We start from the raw sequence: 24,054 nt of genomic DNA on the forward strand, positions 1-24,054 counted from the left end.
CACATCTTTGAGATAGAGGCATCAGTATTTCTGGCAAGGATAGAGATAGATTCATGGCTGATTTTGAGGTTGGAATGGCCAGTCCACCAATCGGACCAAAATTTTGTTGAGGTTCCATTGTCGACATAGCATTTGACTGCTTTCTTGAAATCAGGGAGAAGTAGGATGATATTTTTCCAAGCAGGGGAGAGACAAGAATACCTTCCCTCTTCCGTCCACCAACCCGATTGCTTGTTAGCTTTTGCAACTACTAAAACTCTCTAGATTAGGTCAGGGTAGAGGTTGAATTTCTAAATCCATTTAAGGACAAGAGCAGAATTAGTAGTGACAGTATCAGGAATACCCAATCCTCCAAGGAATTTTGGTTTGCAGACCTCTTCCCATTTTACTAAGTGATATTTTTTTTTCACTATTTGGCCCTCCCCACAGAAATTATCTTTTAAGTAGCTCGATTTTGTCTTTGATAGAAGCAGGACATCGAAACATGGGCAGATAGTAGTTGGGTATTCCATGGAGGCAGGATTTAATTAAAACCAGTTTTCCAGCTTTGGAAAGGAATTTCCCTCTCCAGGAAGCCAAGCGCCCTTCCAATCTCTCAATGACTGGGTGTCAAGAAGATTTGAATGGAAATCCAGGGGTTAGGGGGAGCCCCAGATAGGTGCATGCAGACATCTCAATTTTGCATCCAAGATAGCTTGCCATGGAGCTTTACAGATTTGGTTCAATGTTAAATCCAGTAATAGATGATTTTGCCAACTCACTTTCTGGCTGGATGAGATTTCAAATAGGTTAAGCAGGGCTTTAATGTTGTGAATTTGTTTTAAAGAGCCTTCACATAAGAAGATGGTGTCGTCCGCATATTGAAGGAGGGCAATGTCTTGTGCAGGATCAGGGGTGATGGGGCTGAGCCATCCTAACCTTTTAGTCAGTCGAACCATGGCAGACAAGTGCTCCCCAATAAGGGTGAAGATGAAAGGAGAGAGCGGGTCTCCTTGCCTGATACCCCTTGTACCTTTGAAGTACCCACATGGCTTACCATTGACAAGAACAAAATATGAAGCATTAGAAATGCAACTTCTCATCCAGAATCTCTAGTGGGTGGTGAAGCCCATTTCACCGAAGAGGTGGTCAATCAGCTTCCAGTTGATCCGGTCAAAGGCTTTCTCGAAATCTAGTTTGATGACAACTCTTGCTTGATTGGATTTTTTGAAAAGAGTGAAGTAGTTCATGAGCTGCCATTACTGAGTCCAGAATATTGCGGCCTCGGATAAAGGCACTTTGACAGGGCTAATAACACGGGTGGGAATGGCCCATAGACGGTTGGAAAGAATTCAGCCTAAAATTTTGTATGAGTTGGTGGTTAGGCTGATAGGTCTGAAGTCTTGAGGGAGGGTTGAGTTGGTTTTTTTTTTTTTTTTTGGATTAGGGCAATGAAAAAGGCTCCAATGAATTTGTGAGTGATGCTTACTTGATGTAAGTTGTTTACAAAGGCATGGACATCATTTCTGATTACTCCCCAAAATTTTTGGTAAAATTCTTCTTTGAATCCATCTAGGCCAGGGGCTCGATCCTTTGGCAGACCATGTGCAGCCGCATCAATTTCCTTTGGAGAGAAAGGGCGCTCCAGAAGAGTAGCTTCTGAGGCAGAGATACGTTTGAACTCGATCTGATCAAGAGTAGGACGGTTGAAACACTCTGTATAGAGATCTGAAAAAAACTTTACAAGGACATTAGCAATGGAGATGTTATCTATAATCTCCTCATCTTCATGTTGAATAGAGGATATACGGTTAGCTCTCCGACGAGCTAAGGCAACGGCATGGAAGAACTTTGTATTTCCATCCTCGTCGGTCAGCCAGTGGAATCTGGCCCGTTGCTTCCAGTGAGTGGTTTCATTCTTAAGAAGATTTGAAGAATTTAAATGGTTTCAAAGAATGAGTTCAGAGGAAGAGAGTGACCTTTGCTCTTTGAGGAGATCAAGCTAAGAGAGACGGTGCAGGATAGAATCTTTCCCAGATGCAGCAGCAGCAGAGAGGCATCGAACCCAGGGCCGGATTTTTAGCTTTTGAGCTTTGATCTTCAGGGGGAATGACCATCCAGGGTTTGGATGGTGACTGAACTTCTGTTGGAGGACTCTCCATTGGTATCCACTAGAGGTTTGCTAGAGTTGGTGATCCATTGAAGCCAAGGGTGTTGGGCAAAGGATGATGGACTGTTTGTGTGTGTGTGTGTGTGTGTGGGGGGGGGGGGGGGGGGGGGGGGGGGGGGCGAGATTATAAGATTTGGAAGCTCTAGGGGAGGGGTTGAGGATCCTCGGGAACTAACAGATAGACCATCATTTTGGGGTGGTGGGCTCGAGGTGGAGGGGTTGAAAGGACAGATGATTTGTTGAAGGTTTTCCGGAGATCTCAGTCTCAGTGGGGACTAGGTCTAGATTGAGAGGGACAGGTGAGGGAGTTGAAGGTTTGAGATCTATCAGAGGGGTTGGGGTAAAGATGATTGTTTTCGGTGATTTGGGAGTGTGTGTTTGGGGTTCAAAGGGGATAGAGGAATCATGGGGATTGGAGTCGGAGTATTTGAGGAGAGAGATTAGTTCAGATGGATCCCTTTTCGAGGAAACAAAAGATTGAGTCCTTGGGATTGGTTCGTTGATGGTTTGGTGGGGGGTTGGATTTAGGGGAGGGGTGGATAAAGAGGCGATTGGTGTCAGAGAGGAGACGTGTGGAGTGGGGCTGGGTTGTTGAGTGCTGAGAGGGGCAGAGAGAGTCTCGAGGTGGATATTTTTCGGGGTTTGGGTATCGATCAGCGAAAGGCCTAGGGTCCGTCAAGGAGAGATGAGTGGGTCCGTGTCAGTCGGGGAGACAGTCATGTTAGGGTTGGTTTCTGGCGGCGAAAGGACAGGTGCGGGGAGATTTTGGCTGATGCGTGTTAGGGGAAATGAATGGGAGGAAGGAATGTTTTGACATAGAGATGGGATGGGCGGAAAAGGGGCGCGTGGCATGAAGATGGCCGAGGTGACTTGTCAGGTGCGGGGCTCCAGGTATGAAGGGCTTGAAAAGATATCGGGGAGGGAGGTATCATGATGAGCAATGTTTGAAATTTGGGCAGAAATCAATGAAAAGCCAGGTGTCGGGCAAAAGGAAGGTATTCTGCGCGAGGCAAGACGAAGCATTTCAGTAAAGGGATTTGGAGATAGGCGGTGAGGGGGTTTGGGGGAAGATTTTTCTGAAGTTCAGGTTTTTCAAATTTCGAATTTATTTTCGGGAAGGTACCCTGTGGGGGTTCCGAGGAGACCGTGTGCTGTTGAGTTGGGTTGACTCTCTCCTTCCTTAAGTCAGAGTTGGCTCGGTCCCTATTTGCCTCAACACTCTTTGGGTCTGAGCTAAGTTGAGTTAGACTCAGTATAGGATCTTGCGAGTTGAGAGCCATGGAGGGGAGAACGATCATCTCCTTGAACTCCAAGATGATCTAGGCAGAAAAGTCTCTGAAAATAAGCTCAATGAGATGAGAACCACTTACCGGGGATTTAGGCTTGAGGAAGAATCTTTGCCAGAGCAGGTCCGTCGGTTTCTCTTCAGCCCAGGTGAGCTCGCCAGGCTTTCCAAGGTATGGTGACATTGGAGCTCAGCAGGGATGCCACGAGCATTCACCCAGTGGCGAGTAATTGTGAGGCTAGGGACCCAATTTTCCATGCACAAAATTGGGGAGTCAGCTTCATTTCTAAGACATTGCAGAGCATCTCGACCATATTGTCATTTGAAGATAATGAGCCATTGTCTATCCTGGATGTGAGTGATGTCCATTGGCCAGAGGGCTTTGGCGTTTTTCCAGATCCAGTCTCAGATCTGCTTAGCTGAGTTATAATCGGGGTGGACTAAAATGATTGCGGCCATCGATAAGCGCTTGGTTCCTTCACTTAGGGCTTGGTCTAGGAGAATCAATAAGATGTAGCTCATGTGATGGTTAATTTTTTATGTGGGCAAGGGCGGGAGTTTGAAGTTTGGCTCTGGGTTCTGTGGTGAGGTAGGGAGCAGAAGTTGAGGCACGGCTTTTTCCTAGGGGGAAATGGTAGGAGGTGGGGCGCGGTGTTTTCCTGGGGGAGATGTTGGGTGGTGGAGGCTAGGTCTTTTTTTGGTACGGGGCAGTGATGTTGGCTTCTAGGGGGGGCTTTCTGAATCACTTGTGAGAGCGAGAGGTGGAATTTCTTCCATCCCAGACCAGAGGTGGGCGTAGAGGGAGAAATAACATACCCATGATTTTTTTTCCCGCCGCTGCATGATGGAACACTCGAGTTTCCCTCCATGGTACTGCATGTGTATTTGTAATTCCAGGTCTCCAATGAAGTGCAACCTTCCAGAGCTTCTTCCCGTCTTGCCGACCAAGACCTTGTCAAGGATGACGCCGAATGCTTCTGCTGCTATGATAGGGATTGAGATGAAATATTTTTTGCTCCAGATCGGGAGAGGATTCGGACGGTTTCTCCATTTTTGTCCTTTGCTCGCCGAAAGGAGATGGAGGCGCTTCCATTTTGGAAATGAAGCGTTATGAGATCCTCTACCCTAATTCTTCGTCTCGATGTGCGGCCGATGATAGTTTGCCATCCTGGGTCATCTTTTGGTAGCTTTGTACTGGATTCCTCTACTAGTGATCCATGTCACTTCGGCAGTTGCTGCTGCTGCGTGGTTCCCGTTTCTTTTTCTGAGACTTGAAAGAGTTTGAAAAGGAAATAAGCTCTCCTAGAAGCCGTGCCAATTAAGCGACCAGATTTGGTAAGTGAAGACTTGCGTGGACAAGGGGAGATTTGGGGAGGAAGAATAGGACTCTTTTGCATATGTGGGACTCTTGTTTGGGTAAGGGAGGATGTGAGGGACTCTAGACAAAATTAGGAAGGAGAGTCATAGTTGGAAAGTACTAGAGAGAGTAGGTTGCCAATCTCCTCACCAGAGTAACTTACCTAATTTATACTAAACTCGTTGCTTAGACTTAGAGTTGGGCTAGGATACTTTAGGGTGGACTTGTGATTGATCTCTAGAGTAGAGAAGATTCGTGGGGACTGACTTGGATAGGTGGGATCTGACAAAACTAAGATACACTCAATAAGCGATGACTCCCAAGGTATCTTGTGGACTTGTGTGGATAACCAAAGGAAGAATAGACTCTATATAATACTAGGGGACTTGTGTGATTTAATGTATGTAGGCTAAGCTTGTCAAACTACTAGACACAAAGACTAAAGGAGTAAGATACTGACTCTGACATTGGCAATGGACTCGAGACATTGGTTGGGGCTATAGATGCCTACTAGACTTCGGGCTATAGTAACAGGAAAGGGATGATTTGGATTAAATGGGGAACTAAGTTAACAAGGGAATGGAATAGATGGAATAGGAGTCAAAAACTCTTATCTTTGCCTGGGACAATTCTCTTTGTGGGAATGGCTGAGCTGATGAGAATCCTTACACTGATAGACACCCTATTGATTAGGGGCTAGCCGCCTAGAGACCTTTAAATTGTCGGTCAAGATGTCTTGCGTTTGCCAAAGTTAGATAAATGAGAAGTTGTATTCGATTGAATTCTTAAAGACTCCACAAGCTTACATATTTATAGTGTTCGACTATTGAGTATCTCTCTTCGACTTCCTATGTGGGATTAAGAGTTCCCATGCCTAACTTGTGCATCAAGCAAACTCCTAAAAATATTGTATATAATCTAGTTGTATGCTTATCTACTCGCGCGACTTTACTGATAGGAGAACTCCTCTTTGAGCATTACAATTGCTTTTTTCCTGCTGCAATTACAGCGCTGCATACATTAAAAGATACTTGTTTAAATAGAAATTTTCTACTTGATTTACTCTGCTCATAACAGTGTGAACTTGTCTTATTCTACCAGTCATCCTCCACAGTTAGCTTAAGCTCTCTAGGACCGAGTCAGTGGTTTCTGAACATGTTCCGAATTGGAGTTTGGATCCTTTGAGATTTTTTACTGAGGTTACAAGTATGTGTTGGCCTCTTCTATCCCTACTATTAGTTTTCAGTGCTCTTGTGTTTGGAAGTGGAAAAACATCCATAAGGTAAATTCATTTTCTCTGGACAGATTTTCATGGCAAGATTTTAACTGCAATGAATTGGCTAGAAGGGGTCAATTGATTGTGGACGATTTATGTAAATTTTGTTGGCGTGTGGAGGAACCTCTTCTCAACTTTTTCTTCACTGCCCATTTATTAAGAAGGTGTGAAGCTTCGTTTTTCATAAACTATGCATAGTGTTTTGCTTCCCTTCCTATGTTGCAGATTTTGCTGTCCAATACAGCACGTCCTTCTTCTAAAAATGCTAGAAGTTTTGGCAATTTTTTTTATTTTTTTATTTTTGGTGGTTTTCTAGAATCTTTGTACAGAACACCATGTAGGACCTTCAAGGGTACCAGCTATTTGGTGGAAGGTGCGATAGAGAAGGTTATTCATTCTATTATGTTCTGAGTCCATACATTTAACTTTTCTCTTCCTACCTAGTGCTGCAGTGCAAGGAAATTGGTCAGAGAGTATTCATTTTTATGTCCGTCCTCCATTTCACTGGTTTGCTGGAATCCTCCTCCATACTGCCCCCCTAAGCTTAATTTTAATGGGAGTTGATTTGGTGAACCTTGTCAGATGGGTATTGCAGGTGTTATTCGTGATCATGATGGTGTTGTTAAGTTTGCTTTCTCGGGACCTATTGGCCTGGCAGATGGAATGGAGGCTGAAATTCATGCACTTTTGAAGGGAGTTCAGATTTATTTTGTATTTTAATACCCCTTTGATTGCTAAAGGTGGTTCTTCGACCGTCATATCGTGGTGCAACGGCTCCTGTATACCATTCATAGCTCCAATAAAAGTGAAGGTTTTTCTGTGTGAATTTCTCAAGGGTAGGCTCCCAACTTGTGGCCTGCTTAATAGAAGAGGTTTCCATCCCCAGTCCCTCATCTATGTGTTATATCAAAGCGCTCAAGAATCCATAGACAATGTATTGCATGATTGTCCTTTCTTGGAGGTAATTCTGGCTCTCATACATCAGATGATTTGGAATTTTGATTTGTCTGCCTTCTTACTTAAATGACTTACTAACTGAAATTGTTTCCTTCCCCCTCCCTGTCGTTGGAAATTGTGTACAGAAGATCGTGGGAGCTGTGGGCAAATGGAGTATATGGCCTGAGGGGAATAGCAGAGTTCTCAAATCAGATCTCCTCTTTAGGCACAGTAATTGAGAGATATATACACCTTGTTTTCGCTTGGAGGAAACTCACTCCGTTCTTCTCTGATTACTCTGGTGTTGCTTTGAGATTAAACTGGGGAAGCATTGCTATTTCCAGCTTCCAAAAGAAGGCAAAAAACATGGCTTGGTTTGGGCTTTCTGAAGTTAAAACTTTGATGGGAGTTCCAGGGTAATCCTGGTTTGGGGGGATTGGAGTGATATGAAATCATGAGGGTCGCACCCTCCTTAATTATTCTTGTCCTCTTGGGGCAGGTGACTCTACTGAGGCAGAGGTGCAAGCAACTCTGCAGTGGTTCATCCTCTACTTCCAATTATTTTCCCAGCCTCTTATAATTGAAGGAGATTCAGTGGTGGTTACTACATGGGGGTTGGTAAGGAAGGCACCCTTAGTTCTTTGATAGACTCTTCCTTCAGATCGTTGATATTTCTTCCTTGCATCTGTTTGTTTGAAGCATACTCTCCATTCAGAAAATGCTGTAGCTGACTCCCTAGCCAAAAAGGGACCTCTTTTCCAACACCTTGTTATTAATATGGACCATTTTTGTTAATCTTGTAGTTTTTATTTTATTTTTTATCTGTTTCTCTTTTCTTTTGTTGTTGATCATGGGATTTTTGCCCTTTAATAAAGTTTTTCGTCTTTTGTTTTCTCTCTTTTTTTTTTTAATTGATTCCTCTGTAGCACTCTTGGCGTCTTTGATATTATTTTGAGGAGATCATTCATCCTTGTAAAGCTTTGGCTATTAACTGGGTTTATGTTGTAAGAAGATCAACAAATTCTATTGCTGAGGAATTGCTCAAAGATGGAGTTTCCAGATCTGATTTTATAGGGGACTCTCTTCTCCTTGGTGTTTGAGCTATTTATTTAAGAAATTACCATTTTTCAAAAAGAAAAAAATGTACAAAATGTCAGAGCGGTAAGAGTTAGATATTGGAGTGCACCAACTAAACTTCTATTGTGGGTTGGATCAGAAAAGGGCTGACTAATAACATTGGATTTGGTATTGGAAGTGAGAGGAGTAGAGAAAGAAATATACTTGCTCATGGCAGCTCTTTCCAAATTGTGAAGGAGGTGTTTCTTTTGGTTTTATAACAGGCTAGTGGAAGCATAGGACACTTGAACTCCAAGAAAGCATTCTAGGGGACCTAAAGTTTTGACTAAATATTCTTGATCAAGTATGTGAGCAAAATGTCCAAGCAAGGAAGATATGAGATATAGTTGTCCTTGAGAAGAACTGAAGCAAAATAAAGAGGCATCGATGTTGCTTGAAGTAAATTTTAAGTGCAAAGGAACTAAATTGCTTGTTTAAGTTGAGGAGGGGGACTTTTTTAAGCAGCACAAAAAGTTGGGTTTAGATGGATCCTCAAAACCAGGGTGTTGTTGCATATATACCTGTTCTTTGGGATATCCCTGAAGAAAAGCATTGTTAATATCAAATTGATGCAGCAGCCAGTTGTGATATAAAGCTAGGGTAAGAACAATTCGAATAGTCTGAGAACAAACAATGGGATTAACATTTTTGTCAAAATCTATGTCAGGAAGCTCCCGATGTTCTTGAGCTATTAACTTAGTCTTAAATTAATCAAGGGTCCCATCAGAATGGTACTTTGTTCGGAAGACCCACCTTGAGCTCACATTATGCATTCTTTCTTGGGGTACTAATTCCCTTCTGTGTTGTTAAGAAGAGCATGAAACTGATGATTCATAGCAGAATGGAGAGAATATTTTAAGCTTGTTTATAGGACTTGGGTACAGAATATAGGGATGTGTTAAGGGCAAGTTCCACAGCTCTACCGTTGGACATAGCGATCATAGGGTGATGGTTAGTTTGTTGAATTGAAGAGGGAAGGAGCTGATGGCTAGGAGGAAATGGTAGAGGCAACATCATTATTTACATAATGGTTGGTGAGGATGTTTGGGTGGGCATATTTGAAGGGCCAGCATTTAGAGGAGAAGAGGGGGGCATACGAAGAATTCATTTAGATGGGGATAAAAGAGAATTGGGAACAAGGAGAGATAGTATGGTAGAGGTGATGAGGTGAGTGATTAGGAGTAGTCATCATCAGATGTTATGGTGAGAAATTTACCTATTTGAACAGCATCAAACTGAGGACAAGAGGTATAGAAAAAAATTTCAGTGACATATGGGAACTTAGTTTCATCAAACACCACGTATCTCGAAATAAAGCACTTTTCTAAACCTGGGTTAAAGCATTAAAAACTTTTTTATGTGTCAGTTAATCCTAAAAATATGCAAGGCAAAGATATGGAAAAAAGGAGAACCAAATAATCTGATGTGATCATAAACAATTTAACACAGCATTCATATCATGTAACAGAAAATATGGGAATTTACCTGGTGTATTATCAGAGGATAGGTGATTGATTAAGTACACAGCTGTTTCAAATGCATCAATCCAAAAAACATTGGGTACCTTACTATGAAAAAGTAACGACACCATGTGCTTATGCTTCCTATCTGCTACCCTGTTTCATTCTGGGGTATAGGGGCAGGAATCATGACGTGTAATACCATGAGCATTCAAAAATTCAGAAAATGTGGATGATAAAAATTCAACACCTCCATCGGTCTGTAAAGTTCTTGTGTTAGAGTCATATTGATTTTCAACCATGAATTTAAATCTGATAAAGGTAGTAAGAACATCTTTCTTAAAAAAAAAAGGTAATAAGAACATCAACCTTAGACTTTAGAGCAAATAACCAAATGACTAAATCCATCTACAAACAAAACATACTAGCAAAAAACTGAAGTGGACATGATAAAATCAGGCTGTCAAACATCAGTATGAACAAATTCTAGTGGTCTAGTAGCCTCATTTTTTATTTTTTATTTTTTTTGTGAAAGTGACAATTTCATTAAAACAAAATGTTAAGGAATAGTCCCACATGGATTAGTGAGTACAAAGATCTTGAGTTTATTAGTTGGGAAAGAGGCTTCATAAGGTGGCTAGTCATTTTGGGATGGGCCTTGGACCCAACTTAACACAAAACAAAACAAGATTAGGCAAGCCTCCTCCTTACAAGAGGAGCATGGAGGGAGGTCCCCCTGCTTAGCATAACTGTGTTAAGCACCTAGCCAATATTACCCAAAAGACCGGCATGGTAGGTAGTGGAAAGCCAAGCACTTAACCCAGGTGCATAACATCACACACCCCTTGGAGAAAGAGTTTGCCCTCAAACTCTTACGAGCTGACGTCTACGGTGGCCCACTCTATCGACATCACTAGGTCGCCCCCTCCGGGATTCGAACTCACAACGTAAGTAGTGGCTTCTGATACCAATTGTTAATCACCTAGCCAATACTATCCAAAAGCTCAGCCTGGTGGGTAGCTGAAAGCCAAGCACTTAACCCAGAACTATAACAAACCGTCTGCAACAAAATTTGAAAAACGGAGAACATGGGACCAAATACAGGTAATAAAGGGGAGAACGTCCAAAATGGAATAGCAAACATCCCAGTGATGCCATGGCGGGGGAGAGGGAGAGAAGAACCATGCGATGATCACCGTTGAGTCTCCCTCAATGTGAAGCGGCCTAGAGAAATGCTCACGAAAGATGAAGAGGCCTCTGAGGAGGGCCTGAAGTTCAGCAACTATAGAGTCCGCTATGCCCATAGGATCAAAATAGGACAAAAGCTGGGTACCAGCCGAGTCATGGAAGGCCCCACCATAGCCAACCAAACCAGGGTTGCCGAGGGAGCTACCATCAAAATTCATCTTGATGTAGCCCAGATCAGGGGGACGCCATTCCTGCAATTTTGGAAGCTTTGACGGAACTCTTAATTAGGCAAGGGTGCTCCAATTTTCCTTGAGCGAGAGCCCAGAGAGAGCCGAGAACTCCTTCCCGGAGTGGAGTCAAGCAGAGATGTGGCCTGTAAAGGAGATAACTTGGTCACAAGGGAGATGCTTGGCATTAAAACGCTTGTTGTTGCGCTCAATCCAGATGCCCCAAGGGATGAAAGCAACGCATGTAGAGATGATCAGTCTCCCCAATTCAGGGAGGGGAATCCCAAGGAGCAACCACCCAATCGCAAGAATGTCCTCTGGCAGGCAAAGCTGGACACAGAACCGGCTAAGGATGCTCATCCAAATAGACCAAGAATACGGGCAGGTGGCAAACAAGTGCCGAGAGGTCTCCTCCTCCAAGCCACAAAGGGGGCAAGAGGTGCAAATAGTGAGATTGCCATGGCGATGAAGGTTGAAATCTGGTCTACGAACAAAAGGAAATCTTGTCTGCTTTGCCTTGCTGCAACTAACAGTTCATAAGAGAGAGAAAATGTAGGAATTAACTAGGATCTAGTCAGATATCAGAGTACTATATTGTTTTTTTTTTTTTTTTTTGAAATGATGCTGAGTTATATTAATAGGCTCGGAAGAGCAAGATTACAGGAAGGGGAAACTGTCCCAAACAATGAAAGATTGCTGGGAGGTTCCAAATTTAGCTAACCTATCAGCCAAGGAGTTGGTTGATCTAGAATGTACCCCATTGTTTGATGCCATTAAGTCCCAATGGCAGAAGAGATTTTCTGTAGCCAAAGCTATTGTGATGGGGGAAGTGATATGGACCATTAAGTATGGTCCCTTTGGCTTGAATGCTTCCACACTGCATGTCCTTCACTGTAAAAGAGTTAGGGGCAAATTCTAGTACACAGTTGTTATCTTTTGGGAAATGGGAAACAAAAAGTTCTTTTTAATGTGAGGGACTAATAAGGCTCTTTTAATATTAAAACTACTACTTTATTAGACAAAGTAACATTACCTTTAGCTGATAGGGAGGAGCATATCATCCTTACCCACACCTTGTTAATTGAGAGAGATGAGAACATACCTGGTTCGCTGGTCATTTGCAGTGTGGCTCCCATGTCAGCGTACCATTTATCATCCTTCAATTCAGACATGGCGAGGGCAGCAAAGGCAGCAAGGGCAGTGGGCACATTATCAGCTTGACAGCTGTGATTAAATCTACGCTAGCAAACCTTAGCAATGTGAGTTGGCTTTGTGACTGATTTCTCACTGAAGCTGAGGATCATGGTGCTTTGTGTGGATTCATTGGATTGAGATTGCTGAGTATTTGGAGCAGATCTTCTCTAAGGACGTACCGGGTGATTGAGAAGAGTCAGAGCGGCGATCAGGAGAAGATTTGTTGTTCTTATTGTGCTTGAACTGACTTTTATCTTGAGCAACCATTGCATGAACAAAGTTAGAAATGAGTCCATACACATATCATGGCTATGAAGGATCGTGATGACATTCCTGTTGGAAGGGAGAGGTGACTTTGCAAGAATTGCTAACAAGATACTCGGTACATATATCGAAGTCCATGAAGGAGCCAAAGAACTTTATTGGCATCCTCATCCGATGATTGTATGGCTGCTAATGAGTCACAAATCCCCATGGATTTGGTAATTTACTCAGGGAGATTGAGGCCGTCACCTTTAAGAAGGCTTTGAAGTTGTCTCCTAAAGTGCATCTCATGGATTCTGGATTGGCTGGCAAAAATGGCTTGGAATTTTTGCCAAACTTCTCTAGCTGTTTGGAGTCTGAATACATAACACAAGGCTTCCTTGGCCATGGTGGTCTTCAGCCAACTGATGAGGAGCTGATTTTCTGCTCCCAATCTTCATTATCTGGGTTAGGAAGAGATTCTTTGTCCGAGTTGGTAGAATTATACCTGGCTGGAGCTGTGAGAGCTCCATCCATGAAACCTGATCAATTTTTGTGAGTTAAGGACTGGTAGCCATTGATTTCTCCATATAACATAGGTAATGGGATTGAGTTTAACCGATACTAACATTTAAAAAAAAAAAGAAAAAAAAGAAGAAGAGCTTAATCGATACTAAAGTGGTAATGGAAGCAACAGACATAGAGGACGAGTTAAAAGAGTAGTTTTGGGTGTCCATGGTTGAAACTTATGGGATCTACTTGCTGCAAAAATGGTCACATTGAGAAGGAGAAAGAATAAATATGTTTTCTCACAAGGTCATACCATGGGCTATCTGATACTATCAGAGAAGGGAAGAGGATACAAACTCTTTCCAGAAGAATTGTGTCAGTGTTATATTGGTTGAACTAGACTTATGGCTTTTATCCAACTCTTTGGTGCCAATGTTCATTTTTGTGATTTTTGGCTCTTTCCTTACTGCAACATTATGTTTCCTACATTATATCCTTGATTCTTGTTGGCAAAATCTTCATCAGCTGAGACTATCTCCACGACCACCTCATTGCTGAAGGAGATTCTAGTGTTATTATTCATTGGTGCTCCGCTGCTTCCACACCCCCCCACCCCCCTTGGAGACACTGGCCTATTTATCATCATGTTTTGGATATTTTTGCCAACCTTTCTTGTACTTGGTCTCAGATTCCCCGTTCCGCTAATTCCTTGGCCGACGGGCTTGCTAAACATGGGACCTCCCTTCCTGCAATGGTTGTAAGGGGAGGCCCCCTTAGTTTGTAATTTGTTTTTCTCTGTTAATATGTTATAACTTTTATCAAAAAATAAATAAATAAATTCATGAGCTGCAATATTGTAGGACGCAGTATTTCAATATCTTGAGCTTGCCCCAACGCGAGAGATTCTTGTGTTCAGCATATTCATGTGTTGATTCCAAATTTGATTTAGTGACTTCTTTTTGAGGTGAGTTACTTCATTGCTTGGCTTTGAACTTTGTCTGGGCTGTGTGGCAACTTTTTCTTGTGGGAAGCATTGGTTGGCTTGCATTGCTTTTTGAGTGCTCAAAGGTTATGTGCATGCACATGTGATGTTCTATCTGGTAATATCTATGAACAAGAACAAGGTAAGAGTTTGCATATTTGCTTAATTATTGTCGTGAATGCTTAGTCTAGACTAGTGAATAGTATCTGGCTGCTAATTCATTTTTTTTAATTTCTTGAGTAGATAAATAGGTGACAAGAGTACAATCAAGAAACAATAAGAGAGGAGATTCCAACCATGAGAGAGATAGAGAAAGAGAGAGAGTCTGGTAACTCTATTAGCTGGAACATAATATACATTGTTTGCAGCCCTATTGTGTTCCAAGGATTCAATTAAAGAATCACAAGTGTCTTTGATGTCCTCATAGATGAAGCCAAAACACCAGGGAGGGGAGCTTCTTTTCATCACAACTGATTTTTGTGGCAGTGTCTCCTTCTATTATCACCAGGAGAAAGAAATTCTGTTTATATGGTTTTAGCACATGAAGCAAAGCCTTAATGTCAGCTTTGCAGATTCTTGCCTTCCCTAGGGTTTCAAAAGGTAGAAGAATTGAACCCTCATAATCCCTTCCCACTTATCTGTTTACACGAGTTGTCACATTTTGGTGCTATTACTGATAATTATATCATACATTAGTGTTATTACTGATAATTATTTCAAATTGTGTGATTATCATTTCTTACATGAACACAAAGTTCGACAAATTATATATACTTTTCATATCCATATTATAAAAATACTTTTGTTATGTATGTCATTAATCAATTGAAGTGTCCTTGAACATTCTTCAGTGGCTGAGGTGTGAACATTAGACATTCTCTTATGAAGTTACAAGGGCAAAATTTTCCATGGATGCAACTATTTTATTGCATGTTTCTGTTCTAGAAAATCTTCATTCTATTCTACCCAAAAAGAGAGAAAAAATGTTCACACTCTAGGCCCTCTTCTAAAACAAGTAATAGGACCACTGCTGATATGCATGGAACTGACTGCATGCAGGAAAGGAGACTTAAGAAACTTTTTAGTCATGTTCCATCTCTGGATGAGCTTTGCTCGTTGGGCATGGAGGGACTTAAAGCAGATGTAATTCTTGTAGATGCTGAGAAGGATAAGAAGCTGTCTATGCTAAAGCAGCTTGCTGTAGCTTTGGTGAAAGGATTGAACTCAAATCCAGCTTCAATCATTAAAAAGATAGCAGGATTGGTTAGTGCCTCTGCGGATAACCTGATAAGCAATTATTTTGCAATGACACTCAACCATGACATATATGCTGCTTCAGAAATGGGTTTTTTGGTTTTGGGTGCTGCATCCTTGTTTGCATTGTGTTCGTAAGTATGTCACATGTTCTTAGGATTGTATTCCACTGTGTAATTTAATGAGGGAAGACTGCTTTAGTGATTTTTGCTGATGCATGGTTTTTGTTGTTATGTTCCCATTGATTACTCTTGTCAGAGAGGTGGGCCTTCAAAATTTGCCACTTTCTTAACTGCCATGGATACTTAGTTCATAGTCTCAGTGAGTACCATGTATCAATGCAACAAAGCTGGCATAGGTGTAGGAGATTGAAGTATTGTTGGTTTTTTGTTTGTCTACATATTGACGTAGACAGTTGGAATATTATTGGTTAGTTTTCAAAGAAACATATTGAAATAGGTAACTCGAAATCAGGTTTTTGATTTCTATCGTTGCCCAAATTCTGACCTAAGTCCAGCAAAAGCTTCACTGGAGGATATAAATCACTTATCAGACAGTCGAAGTGTGCAACTTTTGGGTCAAATACGACATGCTTCATGCCGGCCTCGAGCAATTCTCTTCAAGGTTCTTGCTGATACCATTGGTATTGAGAGCAAGCTTTTGGCGGTAAGATAATTCTTGTTTCCTCAAGAACTAATTGCTCAGATTCTTTCCTGTTAGTCTTCTCTTATCTTGATTTGAGTCAAGATTTTCTTTTATTGTTGACTTCTCTTTTTGGATTTTCTTTTGTTTTTTTACCACATCAGGGTATACCAAGTGACAGGTCAATTGAATGCACAGACTCTGATAAGCACATGTCTGTGGTAGCTGTCTTAAATTCCGTGGAACTGCTTGTTGATCTTATGCGGTTTCCAGGCCAGTTAATTCCTTTTTCAACCAAAGCTGTCTACCTCTCCCATATCTCTGCTGCTGGAGAAAGTGATTCTGCGGAGAATGACTCTTGTGATTCACCTCTTGAACCAAACAGTCCTTTATATGGACTTTCAGAGAAACCAGATGGGGAAGGGTAAGCAGACAAGATTGTGTCCCTTGAGATTATAGATTTTTGGTGGGAATTGGTGTATTGGTTTTTCATGCATTTCTTCTATATATGTTCTAATCCTACCAAGTCCTCTATATTTAACAGCCCAGAGCATGATGATAACGTCCTCTCATTATGCCAACGGAGAATTGAAACATCAGGAAATGTGTCAGGTCCATCAATGAGAAATGTAATGTTGCAGCCTAAAGCTTCTCTGGAAGGGAGGTTAAGGTAGTTCTCTTTGTTATTTTAATGAGTTCGTTTCATTCTTGCAATGATTTCTAGATGTTTTTTTTTCTGTTTTTCCTCTTTGCATTCCTTCCTCTTATTTTTCTTCTCTTTCTTCCCTTATTCTTTTTTTCGCCATTGGATCAGTTTGTCACATAGTGAACCCAATATTGCAAATGCATTTTGGCGACAAAGCTGGAGGAAAGCTGTTGCTGAACAAAGGACAGCGAGTTCAAGGTCTCATTATTTACCTACTTGTACACAAGATCTTTTCAATTTACACATTGAATGAGCTGTTGAGTTTGATGTTTTCTGCAGTATTGGATTCTTGTATTTGTTTTTTGTTCTTTCATTGTGGTAATCAGATAAGTTTTCACAGAGAATGTTTTGACTATGGTGTTGAAATGGCTGAAAACCTTGACACTAAGGCTGTCTTTGGAACACAGAAAGTAGAGAGAACTTCCTGGCTTTTACATTTCGGGCATGCTTGGTAATTTTGGTTTTCTTATGTTATTGGTAATTGAGATGCTGTAGTAGAGTGCGAAATTGATAGCTATGCCTTCACATATAGGTACTCTAATCATTCCATTACAGTATTCAGACATCAGTCATTGGGTCGTTGTCATCAAGAGAATGTAGCCGCTGCAAGTGTTTGCTGCTTGAGTCACTTGGATGATTTATTTTATATCAGTTACTTTTTTTATTTTCTATATTTTATTAGCACAAAACAATTCTATTATAGGGGCTATAGGATTCGCTATATGGGAGTTTTCCTAACACGAGTTCTTGTGTTCAACTCTCATAAGGTGCTTGGGGTATTACATATGTGGTTTGTTCAATATTTAAATACAGACACAGGGGTATTCTGGTCATTTGGCAGTGTCATATAGGTGCCATATTTGACATTGCCACATTTCCTGATATGTATAGAGAGAGTTACAGGGATTATCGTTATTAAGGGCATGTCTATCCTTTTAACCCCAATCACTTAAGTGATGTATTTAAGAGAATCGGTCTCAATTATCGAGACTGATTGACACAGCCTCCACATTGTTGCTGTCTCTATTCCTTCTTTTCTTCAATTTCTCCTTTATTCTCTCTTATTTTCTCTTAACACTGCATGTTTATCATGGTATCAGAGCCAGGTTTGATCCTGGGACTTGTGGGTTATGGGCCCACCACGCTTCCGTCATCCCATTCTGATTACAGGCCAAATTAGGCTGGTTGAAGAAAGCCATTTATGGACTTAATCGAAGTCCTAGAGTGTGGTTTGAAAATTTTATTAGTGTGGTGATGCAATTTGGTTTCTATAGAAGCCACTGTGATCACTTTGTTTTTATACTAAAGAGGAAAGCAAGCATTGTCATTTTAGTTTTGTGTCATGGTGATATTTCAAATGACCAAAATACCTGTGTTTGTATTTCAAGACAAGAAAGAAAAAGAATCTACCATATAGGAAAGTAATAGGGCTTTCGGTTTGGATTGTCTATGGCTTTTGCTAATGTGCCCCTCTCATATATTAAGTTTTGATATATTTTTTTCCTACGGTGCACAAAAGTATTGCTGTTCCTGCCTTACTTGTTGAAATCGTTACATAATGCCAAGTATTCAACTTAGTTCTTAATTTTATTTGCTGACAATATTTTCCTTATGCAGTCCAGAACATCCATTGTTCAAGGCACGTGAGAGGTCCATGCTTAGTGGTGATAGGCAGTCATTGCAAGAATATGCAGAAGGAATGAGTACCTCAAGGTCCTTATCTGGACTAAATCTTTGTTTCCAGTACAATTATCTATACAAGTCTCTAGAGAATCTTTAGCTTTTTTTCTATTTTGGAAAGAGGAGGAAGTAACTCAAGAAGACCTTGTCTTGTGCATCCTTGTAGGAAGTTAAGATCTTTTCAATAGCTGACATTGTATTTTTAGAAGTACCTTGGTTTCTGTTTAAGTTTTCGCAGTATACACTCATGGTTCATAATGTGCTTTGTGTGCAATTTATTTTTGATACCATTCCTGTAGGTCGGATGGTGCATCTTCACCAGACTCTCGCAGGATAAGAAGGTGAAGCATTAGCATTACTCCAGAAATTGGTGATGATATTGTGAGGTTGATCCTTAGCATGTTTAGTAAATTACTCTTAGCTGTGGTTTAAACACATGATTTTTTTTTTTTACATTTTTACTCATTTTGATATATTTAGAAATTTGTTAGTTTTGTTCTATTGTTTGCATTTAAGCTTTTCCTGTCATGTTATATTCATCTTGTTGGTAGTTGTAACTATGAAAAGAATTATCTCTCATTGTATGGGAAGGTTTCCCCTCTTGTAATCTGTTCGTTTGAGCTCTCAAAATAAAATTCAGCATTGTTTCAAAAAAAAAAAAAAAAACTTTGAAATGAATTACAAAAAAAATGAAATAAAATAAAATTTTAAAAATAATAAAAATCTTATTGTGTGGTGGCATGAAATTATTTGATTAACTTTACTCTTACGGATTCTTTAATGAGAGAAAGCATGAATTCCCATTACTATTGTGAAATTTGCATAAAAGTGTTGGAGAGATTAGGTTTTAAAATCCCTTCTCCCCTATCTATTTTCTATAGGAAAATGTTTTTTCCTCAAAAATAAAGTGAATTAAATTAACCTAAAATTATAACTTTTGACACCCCCCTCCTCTAGTTAGAGCTTTTGTATTTAGTATATTGAAACCCTTGACCCTGGTGTAACTTGAAGTGATGACATCATACTAGCATGTGACAATAGAGGCAAGGGCCCAATTCTCAAGCTGGAGCATATAACTTTAGCTTATCATAAAATATGCCTCACATTGCTTCCTATTCTAAGCATAGGAAAAAAAATACTAACCAAATGGTTTTTTTTTTTTTTAATGATGCTGATTTTTATTAAGGCAAAAGCTCAAGAGAGCATATTACAAGGGAGGGAAACCTTCCCAAACAATGAGAGATTGTTGAGAAGTTCCGAATTTTGCCAATTTATCAGCCAAAGAGTTGGCTGATCTAGGAATGAGATTCCAATTACAATGAGTAGAAGATACAATGTTAGCAATACTATCAGTGATGGGCCAGTGGCGCCAAGGGGGAGGCTATCCTTAGAACACCAACTAATAACCATCTTCGAGTCGCCATCTTTATGAGATGACTCTCTATTTACCATCATGCCACCCTTGTGAGGGCTTGTGGGCTTGAGCCATCTTCCAGACACTTGGACTTGTGGGCCTTCCTTGGTTTTGTGGGTTTGGGCCCATCTTCCAACACTCCCCCTCAAGCTGGGGGTGAGAGAACATCATAAATGCCCAACTTGCTGCAGATGGTATTTGGGATATTCTTCCTATATAAAATAGCAGTCCACCATATCTTCCAATACTTCCCCTCAAGCTGGTGTCTCTTTTTCCAAGAGACCCAGCTTGCATAATATATAAGAGTAAAATCACTCCTAGTCGTAAGATATCGCTCCATACTCCAGTCAAATGGTCATAGTCAAAAATATTTTTTGTTCAATTTCACACGTGGAAAGCCCTAATGTGGGGCACAGAGTCTACCCACTTCCTCAGGGTAGCTCAAAAAAACACCTCTTGGATGAATAATAGACTTTGACTCACGCTGAATGTTGGACACACTCCTATCCTCTGTAGGTAATGGGTCTATAGGCATTACTCAGAAGTGCAGTAATAATCTCCTCCATCACGGTGTCCCTCCACTGGGCACCGACTCTCAAATGGTAGAAGTAAAAATGGCAAATAAGGGGGTATAGGGTAATCATTTGAAGATAATATTTTGGGGCCACCATATGCTTTCTTCTTCATCAGAATAACCAATGCTGACAACTATCAGCAATCGAGAAGTCTTTCAATAATAATATCTCAATCAGAGAGACAATAGCAGTAGCTGAAATGGGCCTAGGCCCAAATAACACGTACAAAACAATGAAAATCCTTAAAAAGGACCAATAAAATAATCTGCAGATAGTCCATCACTAAATAAAGAAGTTGCACCAAATAATATGTTGGAACCAGGTAATAAGCTACCAATACTTCAAGAAAATAATCCAACTGGAAACTAGGACCGAGTTGAGCCGAGTTAAGTATTAGACCAATATAGCCGAGTCGCGGAAGAAATAGGAATAGAACTAGGGACCCAGACCGTATAACAGAGGCAATAAACCAGTGGGCCAAGTCAAATTGATGCGGTCGAGTTGACTCCGTCCGAGTTGACCCTACCTGCTGGGTTAACCTGAGCGGAACAAAGTCAATCTGGTCACCCACTCGCTGGGTTAACCCGGGTGAAATAGAATAGACTCGGTCCGGGTTGCTCGGCGGATTAAAACAACTTACTTAGGTTGGCGGATTAAATCCAGAAACAATGTCTTCTTCCCTGGACAGCGCAAGACAACAGAGTTGTCCAAATACGGCTCGAAATTTGAAGCTTTCTACTGTTGCACGAAACTTTTCTATTGTTTTACCTTTGCTACTTCAGATGTCGATTTCTCTTTCTAGAAAAATCTGATGTCAAAGATTCTTTATGAGTTGGAAACTTGACTTAAATATCTTTCCAACGGTATATAATTTTCTATATGAAAAATACGGCTAGAGAGTGAAACATCCAATGAAATATAAAAATTTGAGAAATAAGACTTAAGGAAAAACGAGAAACTCCTATTTTTTCTTTTTCTTTTTCTTCTTCTTCTGCCTCCCTTTCTTCTCCATATTTTTCTCCTTTTACATCTCAAATCATTGCCCGCTCTGATACTATGTTGAAACTTAGGATTCCATGATGTATAATCACAGTAGAAGAGGATTAAGGGGTGAGAAGAAGAAGAAGAGTTGTGGAGAGAAGGTTTTAGGAGGAGAAGAGGAAGAGTAACGAATTTGGAGAAAAGAGGAGGAAGAATAGGGTAATGGACTTGTCCAGACCCTCCCACTTAAATTATATTTATAGATATTAAAAGTACTAATATTACAAGAATACCCTTCACCCTAGTAAGAGTGAATAAGAGACACAAACCATAAAATAATTACAGCAGTGTCATCTTTGTGAGATGACTCTTTATTTACCATCATGCCACCACTGTGTGGGCCTTCTACTTGGTTTGTGGGCTTGAGCCCATCTTCCACACGCTTGGACGTGTGGGCTTAGGCCCATCTTCCAACACTTACACAAAGCAACAAAGCAGATGAAGAAGTACAATAATCAAAAGAGAGGCCCCTTGGAGTTCAAGGTTAGGGACCTTATGCTTGTGAATATTTGCTTTAAGTAGTTCCGTTTCCTCCGGACGAGAAACAAAGGCTTGATAAAAAAATATGAAGGACTATTTCCTATCATCCGAAGGGTAGGAAATGTCGCTTATCGGTTGCAATTACCAGCCCATTTGCGCATCCATAATGTGTTTCACGCAAGTAACTTGAAACCTTATAATGCGGACCCTTCATGCACTATCAGACTGTGAACTCCCATAGATGTGTCCACTACATTTCCTCACAAGGTGGACTACATCATTGTTGATTGGGAGGTGCGACGTAGGGGCATGCCACATTATAAGGAATACTTGGTGAAATAGCGAGGCTTATTGAAGTGCGGAGCTACATGGCAAGTGGATACTGAACTTGGGCAATTTGAAGAGGAGATTGCGGCCTACCTACGGAGCAATGTGACGAGGACGTCCATGTTATGGTTGTGGGAGCATGATATACGGTCGATAGTGCCACAAACGAAGTTGAATGCAGTGGAACCAAATAGGATTGCACTGGAAACACCACCAAAAAGAGCTTTCTAAAGTGATATGGCAACCCTAAGTCTTCAAAAAGTCCACCCGGGGCATCAGCACCTTCAAAGTGCTCAAAAATGCAAATCTGGCGAAAAGCGGTCCTAGCTACCACAGCTGGGGTCAGGGGTGCACGCGGCCAGCTATTGTTGCAGTCCCGCGTGTGGATGAGCAGCAACGCACATGCAGGCGCAGGCGATGTGTGCAGTAGGGCATGGGACACATGCAGCACAACACAGCGCACGCACACAGCCAGCTCAGGTGTGCACGCGGCCAACAGCCCAGCTGCTGGCTGGTAGGCTGGCTGTCTGGCTGTTTCCTTTGAAATTCGAAATTTGAAGTTTCTACCTATCCATAGGGATTGGGATAGGGTTGTTTGAGACAAATAAGGGCACATGGGATATTGCTCATTTGAATTTGAATAAAAAGGGGATCTGCCTTACTTATGTGGCGAATTCTCATAGTGTAATGTATAAAATGGGGAGAAGGGATGCTTATCCTCAATTTTTCTATAAATAGGCCTTGTAAACTTGATGTAATCATTTCAATTTAGTGAAAAGAACATCCCGTTACTGTCAAGACTCAGTTCTCTTCATTTTGGCTTAATTTCTTCTTGACAGAAAGACTCATAGCCTAATTTTCACCGAAAGTAAGCTAGGCTACCCACTGAGGGATTAGGATCGAATCCTTGCTCAATCTAGCGCCGTAACAACTAGACACTGAATTTGGGGATGAATGGGATGGGAATAGAAACTTCAAGTATTGTCTTTAGAGAACCTAGACTAAATAAACCACTCTAGTAATAATTGGTGATGACAGCATCATTTCAAAAAAAATAAAAAATAAAAAAAATAATTGATGATGTCTATTTGGACATTCTAGTTTTCACCTGCTGCTTTATTGAATTTGGTATTACTTATTGAGGCAGCACTCCACATTCTCTGATGGTCCAACTTTTGATGAAAACGGTCATAGATGCCATGTTGGTGATCACATGACAGACCTTAATAATAACTTAGGAAAACTAGAATTTAAGAAAGAAAACATTAACTATGTAGCAGAATAGGGCATACGCATATCAGACAACCATGGAACAACATTATCTCTGTGAATTGATAAATTAACCCACAGACCCTAAATGACTTGCTTTGAAACCATGTCAATTTTTGAGAGCAAGTATTGGAGAGACTAGGGTTTAGAGATCTCTTGTATTGATAACGTAAAGAATATTGAAAATTATAATCATGTCCTTGTTTCCCTTAAACCCTAAGAATGTAGCTTCTACAGAATAATACTTTTCTACAATATAAAGTAACTAAAAAAAATTATAACCTAAATTTGGCGTGTTTGACTCAATGGTTTGCAGACGAGATCTGAAATGCCTATACTACTGATGCCGATCTTCTTTGTATCATTGAGAAAATCTTCATGGATCCATTCAGCCATCCTCATTATTCAATGGTGCAGGACTTGTTATAAATGTTGATTGTTTGTGCCTAATAACACTTTTCTGTGCCAAAAAATCCTCAAAGAATTCCATGCTTCTGTTTATTTGGGGCATGAGGGGGCATTGCTAACATATGAGACTTTTGGCCTACTTTTATTGACTGCACTTGATGAAGGACATCAAGGTTTTTGTGGCTTCTTGTGAAGTATGAAACCACCTCGCATGTGGGCCTCTTACAATAATTACCTATTCGGGACCAGGTATGCAAAGATTTTATATTTGGATTTCATTGACGAATAACTACTTTCATAGGGTTACTTGGTCTCACCAAGTATGCCCCCTTTTT

The 24,054-nt window shown here is 40.8% G+C and overlaps 1 pseudogene; it reads left to right on the plus strand.

Moving 5' to 3' along the window:
- LOC137951327 (probable serine/threonine-protein kinase SIS8) overlaps positions 1-24,054 on the plus strand; it is a 53,289-nt pseudogene that overhangs the window by 22,380 nt on the left and 6,855 nt on the right.

The sequence above is a fragment of the Aristolochia californica genome, unplaced genomic scaffold (assembly GCF_029961685.1).
Source record: "Aristolochia californica isolate CCGP_79_NKW_82.1479 unplaced genomic scaffold, dmAriCali1.0.hap1 SCAF_1, whole genome shotgun sequence".
NCBI classification, from domain to species: domain Eukaryota; kingdom Viridiplantae; phylum Streptophyta; class Magnoliopsida; order Piperales; family Aristolochiaceae; genus Aristolochia; species Aristolochia californica.